This window comes from Lygodium microphyllum, chromosome 8 (assembly GCF_053477565.2).
Source record: "Lygodium microphyllum isolate KBCC chromosome 8, Lygodium_microphyllum_v1.1.10, whole genome shotgun sequence".
In the NCBI taxonomy this organism is placed as follows: domain Eukaryota; kingdom Viridiplantae; phylum Streptophyta; class Polypodiopsida; order Schizaeales; family Lygodiaceae; genus Lygodium; species Lygodium microphyllum.
The window spans coordinates 83,328,834-83,341,502 of NC_141142.1; the positions used below are offsets into that span (position 1 = coordinate 83,328,834).

The 12,669-nt window shown below is 39.1% G+C and overlaps 1 pseudogene; it reads right to left on the bottom strand.

Annotated features, from left to right (window-relative positions):
* Positions 1-1,124: 1,124 nt before the first annotated feature.
* Positions 1,125-12,408, bottom strand: LOC148032513 (uncharacterized; annotated as a pseudogene).
* Between the last annotated feature and the right edge of the window lie 261 nt (positions 12,409-12,669).

The following is a 12,669-nucleotide window of genomic DNA, read 5'->3' on the forward strand; positions in this document are numbered from 1 at the left end:
CTGGGAAAATAATTAGCAAAGATACTCATCAGCTTAGTATCTCTCGTCCACGCTACTCCTAGTCAAAATTTCATGGACAGAACCTTGTTATTTAGCTACCCCCACATCATTTTAAAAAAATGACAAAAAGATAGGAAAAAACTCTATTGGATTCCTAATCAAACTTCCATACAATGAGATTCACTATGTCATGCACACACATCACCCCCTATCAATCACTCCCTGGTGCTAAGTCCCATCTTATGTGGGTGGACTCTCATATAGACTAAATTGTTTATGTATCGTTCGGTGTATGTGTGTTAAAAATTGAGTTTTGTGTTTCTTCTATAGATATTTAGGTTTGGAAAACTCTAAATCATTGCAATCAAGTTATATTTTTAACTTTCTCTTATTTCAAATATGAATATAAATAGATAGATTAGATACGAAACAACCTATTAAGTACATGGATATTGCAACTCCAAGATAATGCAAAGATAAGCACATAGTGGTTCGCAAATTGCAATAATCATCAACCCTACACAAAACTCAACTAATAGCCACTAAACCATTAATATGTAAGATCAATAAAGAGTAAAACTCCTTTAAAAACCAACCATCTAATCAAACTTCCTTGTAATGAGCTCGTAGCATTGAAGGAGTATCCCAACAGTGTGTGCAACTAACTACCTAACCATGTGAAGACTAACTAAACTAAAGTGCGCTAAAACCTAAAATGTAAAGGTATCAACAAACTAAAAGTTTTTTTTAAAGGATTATTTATTTTTTATATTTTTTTAAATATGTAGAATAAAGTAATAACCCCAAAAGACTCTAAGAAAACAAAATATCTAAACTAAAAACTTCAAACTCCCTTAGATCTTCTATTGCAAACAATAACCCTAATCCAAAATCATCCACACTCTATAAGTCAAGCTTATCAACTAAACCATCAAATATAGGATGCTCATGAATAGCCTCCAGCGTAGACACATCAGATGTTATAGACCGACTATTAGGTGCATCACTAAAAACCTCCATCACAACGGAGCCACAAGTGCATCGTCATAATAGGGCATAGGTGCCACCGATAAACATCCTAAAGAGTAGTCCTCAGTCGCATCCATATACCAATAGATATAATCTCAAAAGGGACAACTAACATTTACTTGATCATCGGGATATGATGGAGTAAAACGGTAAACAACAGCTTGATATCGAGAAAATTCATGTTGCTCTCTACCCACCTTAGACTGAGCGACACCACACTCAGGTGATAATACACTATCATAATCATGGCACCGATAAGTGTAACCTATAGCATCATGCATTATAATGGTACCATAATGTCAAAAGTAATTACGATAATTTTCCCCATCATAAAGGTAGAAGGTGGATGGTATTACAGTATCGTACTTACTTTGGTGAAGGGGGTAATAACTTCAAACATAATTGTCTTTGGTGTGGGCCGTCTTCTTATACCCCCTTCACCAAAGAAAGCTCATCAGTCAAGCCTGATAATAAAGCCACACGTCCACTTGCAAAGACTCCCTCTTTAAGCCTTAATAAAACCATTATTATTGTTCTTCTGTTGATTGATGCAGCATTTCCCATAGGCATTTTTTTGCATAGAATATAGTAGTAACCTTAGATTGATAGTTCGTCCTCATTTGTTCAGATTTGATTTTAAATCTTTCTTTCCATGCCACTTTCTTATCCTTTTCAAGTACCACATCTTTCAGAATGCTTGCTAAGATAGTTGTGTTATAGAAACTAAACTTCTTTGTGTTTCTATTCTTCTTCAAAAGAGCCTAATGCTTATAATGAACTCGAAGGAAAACTCACCTAATTGCAACAACCAGAATATTTACTAGGAAATATCCAACAATCACAACAAGAGTGACAACATAAGCCACTACATATTTGAACTTAACAATCTCCACATAACATGCATGACAAAGCTCCAACCTTCTAGTGACACAACCTAAAAGAGTGTAAGGATGGATGATGGAAACATGTCAAAAGACTAAGATCCATAGCCGAGGTTTCCATCAGTTTTCTTGCATATTAAATTGCTTGGCACTTAAGTCCTCTATCTAAGAAATGTGAATAGTATATTACAGGGTAGGACATTTGGCCATCTATCTACCTTATACACATATATGCAAGATCTAACGACCCAAAGAACTGAAGTCAAATCAGTGAATAGAAAAATACCATAATAAGTGTAAGTACATCACATCTTCAAGTGACTGCATACTTCTCTGTATAGCTTCAAAGATTGCTAGCACATTGCAATCTACTGACATTGAAAGTGACCCCAAATGAGTTGTGGTTTGCATTGTGGGTTACGAGGGGCATGCAACTGTTACTTAAGTGATGTGTCGAACCACCACAAAGCTCCTAGATCTGCCCCTTTTCACTAAATCAAAATCAAATTTGGTATTGGGAATCAAACAAAAGAAGACAAGATCTTATCTTCTCTAGATCATAAAAATTCCCTATGGGAAAATTTTAGATTGTTCATGGTTGGGATTCACTAAGGAAATCTATTATATTTTATCTATAGCACCACCTTCCTCTCATACAAGGGTTTCCTTGTATCTACATCTATTGACCAACAGACTGCAGAGACACGACCTCCAAAAATAGCAATGACGAACATCGCATCTGCATTAAATTAATGTAAAAGGTTGGTAAAAATGTGCCAATTGTGTACAATTTTGCTAATTTTTTTTTCCATATTAGGGATTGTTTCTAGGTGTTGTCAATCCACCTTGTGTACAAGTCCCGACAAATAAATAGTTTTACGAAATGCACTGAAAAACCTTGCAGAATCCACTGTAGAATATGCCTCCTGGAATTATACCTGTACATTTTTAGGGATTGGCCAATTCAAAATTGCCTCTATCTTTTTAGGATTAACGTGAATAGCATTAGAAGAAACAATCTGACCTAAGTATTCAATCTGGGTTTGGAAAAAATCGCTCTTATTAGGGTTATCATACATTTGATTCTCTTTCAACAATTTTAAAACTAAAGATATCTAGATGTTCACAATGCTCATTCTCATCCTTACTTAAAACCAATATATCATCAAAGAAAACAATCACACAATTCTGATACTTCAAAAATATATGATTCATCATACAATTGAATGTGGTTGGTGCATTGGTCAAACCAAAAGGCATAATAAGAAATTCATAATGACCAAACTGAGTTCTAAATGCAGTCTTAAAAATGTCAGGTGTATTCAGATTTGAGATCTATCTTGCAAAAAATAGTGGCCCCTTGTAGTTTATCCATGAGGTCGTCTACCCTAGGAATCGGATATCTATTCTTAATAGTGATTTTTTTTAGGGTGCGATGGTCAATGCACATCCTATAGGTATTATTTTTTTCCTAACTAATAGGACAGGTGCACCAAAAGGAGAACTACTCGGCCTAATGAGTCCTTGATTCAACAATCCCTCAACTTGTGTTTGGATTTCTTTTTGTTCAATCTGATTATGCTTACAAGGTGCTTTACATGATGGTTGAGAACATGGAATTAAATCTATTTTATGGTCTTTAGGATGTATAGGTGGTAAACCAGGTAGATTAGCAAAAAAAATTCTTTAAATTGTGAAAGAAATTGTGCATGCATAGGATGTATCTGATTTTTCTTAGCTTCAATTTCATTCACCCATAGTAAATATGATTTACTACCTTTCTCAATGCATGTTTAGCCTGTGTGTGACTAAGTAGTGGAAAATTATCAAAGATGTGCAATCCATGTAATGTGATTTGGTTTCTGTTAAAATAATTTTTCATGGAATTTGTGGAATAATCTACGTTAAGATTATATTTGTGACGTCGAGGCATTCCTAAAATAATATCACTATCTTGCAAAGGCACAACCAAGAAATTTTTGCGCTCAATATAATCGCCGATTTTAATCTCTAAATCATTAACTTCTTGTGTACCATTGTATCTACTACCTAATAATGCAGTCTTTATGAGTTGGAACAGTAGATAAATTCAATTCTTTTACCAACTTTGCGAAAATAAAATCATGTGTGCTTCCATCATAATGCAAAACAATATTTTCTTGACCATGCACAAAACCTTTCATTGTTAAGAATGTATGAGGATTTGGCTTACCTGATAAAGTATTTGAAGCATCACCGATATCATCATCATCTTCAGTGAAGTCTGGCACATCTTCATGGTCCTCATCATTAGTCACTCCCAAGTGATTGATTTGAATAGCTTGTTTCTTGGAATGATAATCTTTTGCTAAGTGTCTAGGCTGATAACACTTGTAGCAAACGATAGGCTTTGCTTTGGAGACATTTCTGGGCTGAAAGTTTGGGTATATAGGGATTTGGCTGAAGAGAAGGCTTAGAGTTTGAATTTATATTTGATGGTAAAGCAAAAGGTTGAGTCCAGGGTTTACGAAAAGAAGAAGGAACAAAGTGATTTTGATTGAATCTTTGAAAGTTAGAATTGACATGCTTTGTATCAAAGTTACCATTAATAAAAAATTGTTGTGGTTGCTTTTCTTATCCACAAAATTTATCATCCGCATCATGTGCTAAAGAAATCACATCTTCCAAAGTCTTTGGCTTGAACATATTCACTTCTACATATAAGTGACCAAGTAAACCGGGCATATACTTGCGCTTGTGGGTCACCTTAGGAATATCTTCAAGCATTCAAAGTTGAAGTAAGGCACTCCAAAAATGCTCAGTGTATTGCGAGATGGATTCACAATCTCTTTGTCACAGGAGATCCCACTGTTTGATAGCTTTTTCATGGAATTGAGGTGGAAGGAAATTCTGCAAAAAATTTCTTTTGAAAGGCTTCCCAAGTAGAGAGACAATCAACACTCTTGAGGACAATAGTCCACCATAATGATGCTCTCTCCTGCTAGATGGTTAGTGACGCATTTAAGTTTATCTTTTTCAGCATATTGCTCTTTATGAAAATAGTTGTCAAACTGACTCATGAAAGCAAGAAAAATTTTGCCATCACGTTGACCATTAAAAGTATAGAATTTGAAATTTCTTTTACTTATCTTGGACTCTTTCCTAAGAGCCAGTGCATGGAGTGTCGCATCAATAGTACGTCGAATAACATCTTCAAGTTGCGCTCCATCTTGATTGACAGTGGATTGTTGAAGTATAACCAGTTGTGCTTGCAAATTTTGACGTGCTCTTTGTTGTTCTCGAGGCTGCATCATGATTAAATCCAATTTTTGCTCCATAGTTGACTTTGGCAAATCACCTTCGCCCATAGAATCATCCATATTATGATTTGGTATCCGGGATTTGTTGAAGATTCATCACTCGTCCTCTAGTCACATGTGAAGAAGATCACCACCACAAGCTTGCTTTGATTATTAGGATGTCTTTGCTTTTACGATCTTGTTTTTCTTGGGTATGGCAATTACTAACGGTCTTCTTGCAAGAGAAAAAGTCTTCTGCATAGACTGCATGTGACAGCCTTCTTGTTGTGAATCAGTTCTCCCAAGTTGCAGGTGGTAACAAGGGCTTGGTCAAACTTCGAAACTGGTTTAGGAGTACCATAGTGTGAACAACCATTATGGAAGAGATTAAAATTTGAAACTGGTTTGGAAATAGCTTAAAGCTTTGTAAAAAGAAGCTTTAGTAAATTATTGGCAGTGTGCAGGATGGCGACATCTTGTTGACGGTGACGATCTCACCAAGTACATGCCGCATTACTTGATTGAGAGATTAGAGCTTAAGCTTTCTTTAAGCTAAACAATTGCAATAAATAAATTGCTTTATCTCTGAGAAACAAAATACTTGAAGAGGAGACTTCTTGAGTAGTCCTCCACCTCCTAGGAGAGGACATTTCCGATTAGAGGGTACACCTACAGGGGGTTCTTCACCGCCACGAACATGCTTGTATTGTTAGTTCACAGCCTATAGAGCCCGTTCGTTCCAGGACCTTTGCCTTTTCACAAGATGGTAAGTGATTGGAAGCTCTTGATCTCAGCTTTGCTTTGGTACCATTGATGCATAGATGAGATGATGTATGCACATGTAATGAATGTTGGAAGGTCCCCAAGAACAAATACCTCTACAAAACCTTCATAAAAGTAAAAGAGAATTTGCACGACATGAGACAAAAAGACAAATTGGGTGCAATCTCCCCCCTATGCCTTGTGTGAGCGCTTTACAATGCATGTATTTATAGATTTATTTATCTTTCAGATAAAAAATAGCCCACTTTACAAATAGCATGCTTTTGGCTTTTATGTTTGCTTTTGCCCAAATATAGAGTAAGGCTTTTGGGCGTCCAAAAGTCATGTTGTGCCCAAATACAAATATCTAATAATCAAATATTAAACCGGGCACCTATGTGCATACAAGATAATAAATTTTTTGTTAATTGCTTTAATAAATAAGCATGCTTAAATAAATATTGGCACCACGCCTTTAGTGATAAGATGTATGCCCATAAAAAATGGTAATTCTTCTAGGCATTTGGATTTACGTCATCTCTTGGTGCTACCCAATGCCATCGTACTCTACACATCAACTGAACCATTCACAATTGTTAGAAAATAATAAGATAAAACCCAACAAAAGAGAGTACCTAGCAGTCTTCAAATAGATTGGAACTATGTCTTAACCTTAATTTAATTTGAGTGCATACTCTAAACTCGTAAACGTCAATTAATTCGATATGTATTTTGTGGAATCATCCGTTATGGAATCACCCACGTGCACAATAAATTAATCTAATGCCCGAAAAGGATAGGCATCCCCATCAACTTCTTGCACAAGAAATCCACCTTGTGTATGACACTACAACATATACATGCTATAACAACATTTATAATGACGTTTTCTTTATATATGAAAAATATCCCCATCGTTGCTATTAGCATCGCTACAAACCCGTCGCTATTTTCCTCACTATTTTCATCGCTAATTTCGTCGGTATTACAGTCGCTATTTAGCGACACTAATATCGACGAAAATAGCGACAAAAATAGTGATGGTTACAAAGGAATTTTTGATGCTAATACCGACGATTGCAGAGTTATTTTGCGACGCTAATACCGACGGTTGCAAGAAAAACAATATTTGTGGCAGAGCTGCAAATGCAGCCCTGCCACAATTAGAGCCACACAAGGCTAAGAGACAATTCCTACTGTTAAAGAAGTTAGACAATCGATCCCAAATAATGACAAGACTTTGCAAAAAAATACTTTCATGACATTAATTAACACAAGTGTGCACTGCATTGATAAAGAAAACAACAGAAATTAAATTGAGAAGTGCTACTACGACAAAGCAAATATGTATAGACTTGTACATCAGTATGTGTGAAAAACATGGAGATGTGTATATGGAGTCATGCTACAACATAGAAGTCCGAATCATATACACTTAGCTATTACATATGGAGGATAGAGGCCATAAGGCCTTACATAATACAAGATGGGGAGTAATCCTATGTAGCTTAATCTAGTCTCTACGACTCATCCGCATCAGAAAACTCCTCTCACTGTAGTGGCATACCGAAGGGAGCCTGCAACAGCAAATACATATATAATTGTGAGTACCAAATACAAATTGACATATAATGACAGATTTCTCAAATTAGGAATGATATTTATTACTAGTTACCGGTCCTCCACGAGCATAGAGCTTCTCGATCAAGGTACTCAATCCATGCTTCTCCCTGTACGTCACCTCTAGTGCAGTCGGGTCGCGATTCGTAAAACCTTGTTGTGGCACACAAACATTGAAAAACAACGTACTTGAGATTCATGTTCGAAATACATACATCAACATGGATGTCATTAAATTAGAGTACTCTACCCTATTAATACTTACGAAATCTGCCAGGAATTTTGCGTGGCCGCCGCTACCAAGGTGATGCACTAATCCTGTGTCCAAGTGCCACTTTGCTGTGTCCTTCTACTGCTTCCACTTGTCTGGAGTGGATGTCGCCTCATCCTGGAGATTACTTCAGTCCTCTGAATACAGCCACTCCGACTTCGATTTTCCTTCCTTGATTGCTTCGCGTGCATCAGACCGCCTATGCAACTGATAGTAATGCATACGCATCATCATCTACCCTCTCGAAAATCTATCATTGCTAGAGGGCTGAGGGAACTCTCGATACAATGTATCGATTATGTACTCCTTGCTTGCATCTGGGATCTCCTTCCACTTGTGTGTAATGTTGTGCCGAAATACTTGTTGGCACAACTCATGCATCCTAGAGACGACAGCTTTTCCCTCATCATTCATGTATAAATGGCGAGTGGCCTTATCTATGAGATACGAGTGACCTGCAAGATTTTACAAACGGGTACTTTCATGACATTAATACAAATGTGTCAAACACAACTTGAATTGATAAGTGCTACTGCGAAAAAGGATGAGAAAATACATACCTGGAGAAGTGGGTTTCATGCACTTCTTGTCGGCCCTAGGAGTGATCGGTGGGGTGCGTGAAGGAGTGGGAGAAGTAGATGTCTGCCCGCCACCACCGCCAGTGAAAGACAGTGTCGACTCCCTGGTGGCAATGCGAGTGGGAGAGACTGCATCTATATCCCCACAATAGGAGCTGCCTCCTTCTCAACTACGTGACTCTGAAGCAAAGCGAGACCTGCGACTGCGTCTATCGGAGACCGAAGCATTGGACCGTCTAGAGTCTACCGATCATGCTGAGGTGGAATGGGACAGTTGTGCATCGGCTCTATCTCTGACCCATGCTAGCTGCTCCAGTGAGAAACGCACTAGCATCGCGTCAATGTCGTCATCTGTAAAATCGCGACTCATCCTGCCGTCCATGCCCAAATCCTAAACCTGCACATACAAGGAAAAATAATAATATTAGATAATGAATTGTAAGACATAATAAAACTAAGACTTAATTTGCAAGACTTCATTTTAAAATAATTTTAAAAAATAGATAATACAAAACACCATACTCCAAAAACATACAAATTGTCCTAACCGATTTGCAAAAAGTGGCATTGCTGTAGTGGGAGGAACGTTTTGATCGAGTCACTTTTGTTTAGGGTTCCACAATCTCATCTTGACATAGCTCAGTATACACCGGGATATCTATACAAAATTCTCCACAAAATGAGGACTTTGCTTCATTTTCAAAAAACCCATCCTCTATCTCCATAGGTGAGATGTCTTGGTCCTCCAGGTGGTTCATCCTAGTTTCTTGTATGCCTTCTGTCATTGCCGCTATTAAAGGTGTCTCTTCTACGATCGGTACGAGGGTTCTGGCAAACACGGGGATACTCCTAGATGTCATGGGAATGACATATTACCATTGAGGTTGTTGCGGATTAGGGAAAAAGACGACCTGATCCATATTACGATTAGTATAAAAGTCCACTTTGAGATTGCTAAAGTGCGTCAAGTATTAGGGGCTCTTACCTGCTCACAGTGATTTGGCAAAACAAATGTATCACTCAAATTGGTCCACTTCTTCATTGAGTCAATCTCAACAAAGCCACTTGGCCCTCGCCGAACAGTTGCACCTGCTCCTTTGAGAGTAACCTTGAACCATTGCATATCAAATATGGTCACGGAGAAACTTCGATAGTCCACTGCAAGGATACTCTGTAAACATCCGAAATACTCCGTCTCTGCAACTACACGGTTTGGATTTGTGGCACGTCGTCGGCTTTCCTGCTCAAACATTGCTATCACTCCACAGTCCATTGTCGAGCGTGACTTGTCAATGTGCTCTACTCGGAAATGTCGTCCACGTGACCATGTTGCACTATGGACCTTATACTGGGAGAAGAACAAGTATATTAGTTGTGATTTGCAGTATAGATTGTAATTTCTTGGGATTGCATACCTTGGGATTGCATCCATACCTTGGGATTGTATCCACATGAGAAGTCCCACTCTTCTTCAGTAACTGTTTCTCCATCTTGAGATGCTTTGGTTAGGGCCTCATGTAGCCATCTGGTGGACATGGGTAGAGGCATCTCCTCTAAGCCCTTTGGATATCGAATGGGCCGTTGCCGCGTACTCCGTCGAAAGTCAGATCTTGCAGACTCTCACTCAGCTCAAGCATCCTCATACCGTTGCAGCCACTTCTCCATCGTAGCGTTATGCAGCATACGAAATTGGTTTACCTTGGACTCCATGGATGCATCCATCTTCTTCTCTATTCCATTTTCCACTAGGACATCTCCATTCAGACGATCATCCTCCTTTAGTGACCATATCAAGCCTTTGTCCCGGTCCACAATGGACAACCACTTAGAAATATACACCAAGGCCTCCGACACTAACCAACCTTCAGCCATGCTACCCTCAGGACGAGCCTATTGTCACACAAATCCCTTTAAGGTCTTCATGAACCGTTCAAGGAAAAACATCCATCAACTATGGACTGGACCTGCAACCTGCAATTCATCTACAATATGCACTAGAAGATGGGTTTGTATCGTGAGCATGCTAGTGGGAAGATACTTCTCCAAAAGACAAGCAGTCTCTACTGCCATGCATTTCGCAGATTCAATCAATGATGTGTGAATCTCCTTTTGGGAGACAAACTGAACCAATTCAGACAATTTGTAAATGGTTGTCCCTACCTCCAATGTTAGAGACCCCGCGATTGCGATCCGCAATATGAACGGTGAAAACCATGTAATTAATATTGTGTATAAACAAATGGAGATTCTGAAATCTAATATGCAGAATCATGCCATACGTAGCCTCATACCGTACATACCTGACACATCTTATGCCAATCATGGGATTTGAGTCCTGTCAGTTGATCATCCTTTGTGAATGCTGTCTTGAGAGAACGCATTAGGCCAGTTGGTGTGTGAAAGGACTTGATGTTTTCCTTTACTCGTCACACTTCATTGCTAGACAAAACCCAAGGAGCACGTGGCAATTGCACTCGACCGTCGACACCACTTACATGCCAATATGGTTCCATCTTTCCCACTGCTTTCAAATCCATCCTCTCTCCTAGTGTGTCTTGCTGCCCAGTGAGGTGGTTCCATAGCAAGCTACCCACATTATTAAAAGTGTTCATGGGATCTAAAAGGTGGTTAGTTTTCAGTTTTTTCCAATAAGTCAGCTCATAGAAAATTAAGAAGCGTTGCATTCCACTGGGAAGCAAGACTTGGTCCACCATCCTGCGATCAAACCAGCTCAGTGCATTCATTCTCGCAGGGGGGCGACCAAGAAATCCTTCTCTCATGACATGACCCTTTGGCAAAAAATCCTGATGTCCCTCAAATACCATCTTCTTCATAGATTTTGACATACGAGAATCCAACCTTGGTCCACACAGAGGACATGCATGGACTAGCCCTGCAGAACACACATGTACAATGAGGCATGTCATAACACCCACATCGCTCAAAGAAAACTATCAAAATAAGAAAACACGCTTTACCAAAGCATTCTCCATAACCTGGAAAGTCATGCATAGTCCACATAAGAATTGACCTTATAGTTGGGATCGCCTACCAATATGTTTGCTCATGTCCTCCACTACAATTCCCTCCCACAACTCCTTTAGCTCATCAATCATTGGAGAGAGGTAGACATCCATATCCTTGACTTTGTATCGTCCAGGCACAAGCAAGCTGAGCAAAAGGTGTCCTTTCTTGGTGGAAAGCCATGGCAGTATATTGTAGTTAACAAGGACCACGGGCCATACACTATAGGAGGTGCAACGTAAACCAAAAGGATTTACCCCATCCATGGCAAGACCGAATCGTAGATTCCTCGCCTCCTTTGCAAAGTCAAGGAAAGTCTCGCCAATGTGATGCCATGCTTCTGAGTCAGCTGGTGTACGCTTTACACCATCAGTGGATCGATTTTCCGCATGCCATGTAGTCAACTTTGCAAAACTCTTGGTCCGAAAAATGTGACAAACACGCGGTATCAGCGGAAAATGTCTCAAAACCTTCTGCGAAACAGTCTGTCCTTGCAAGTCATTTTGATATCTGTCTGCACTGCACTTGGGACATGTGGCCAACAATTCAAACTCTCCTCGGAAGAGAACAAAATCATTGGGGCAAGCATGAATGCAATTATAATCCATGCCTAGCTTTCGCAGCACTTGTCTTGCATCATCACGAGACTCAGGCATCGTGTTTGGGTAGGCAAAATGTAAGATTTCAATGTTCTACAAATTGCAATGAAGCATGTTATTAGAGTACTACATAACACATTTTAATGGCTTTCAATAAAGAATCATACACATCATAATATACCTGAATAGCTCTGTCACACTTGCATCGCTTCATCCATACTTTGTTTGTATGCTCAACAATGCAAGAAATGTCTTCAAACGGGATACCCGACTCCCATCATACAATGGAATGGCAGCCTCCGCAATTAAAGGGTCTTGGGATTCTGAGTTCGTCAGAAGCAATGATTCGATCATGTCCTCTAACTCGGGCTCCAAAAAAGCAGGAGGATCGTCCATGCCTCCAGCATTCTCACCCATAGAAGGGGGTTGAGAGTTATCACCTTCTATGAGACAGTTAGTTATCTCGGACGGCATTTGTATAGAGCGTGGATGAACCTGTCTTACTGGACGCAAGAGATCTGCGGACTGCAATGTATCGACGTGGCCCTAACCTTGTAAAGGATGTTAAGAAGCTAACTTCTAAGATAACCCCAAACTGTTATACTTAAATCAATTACATGTCATATA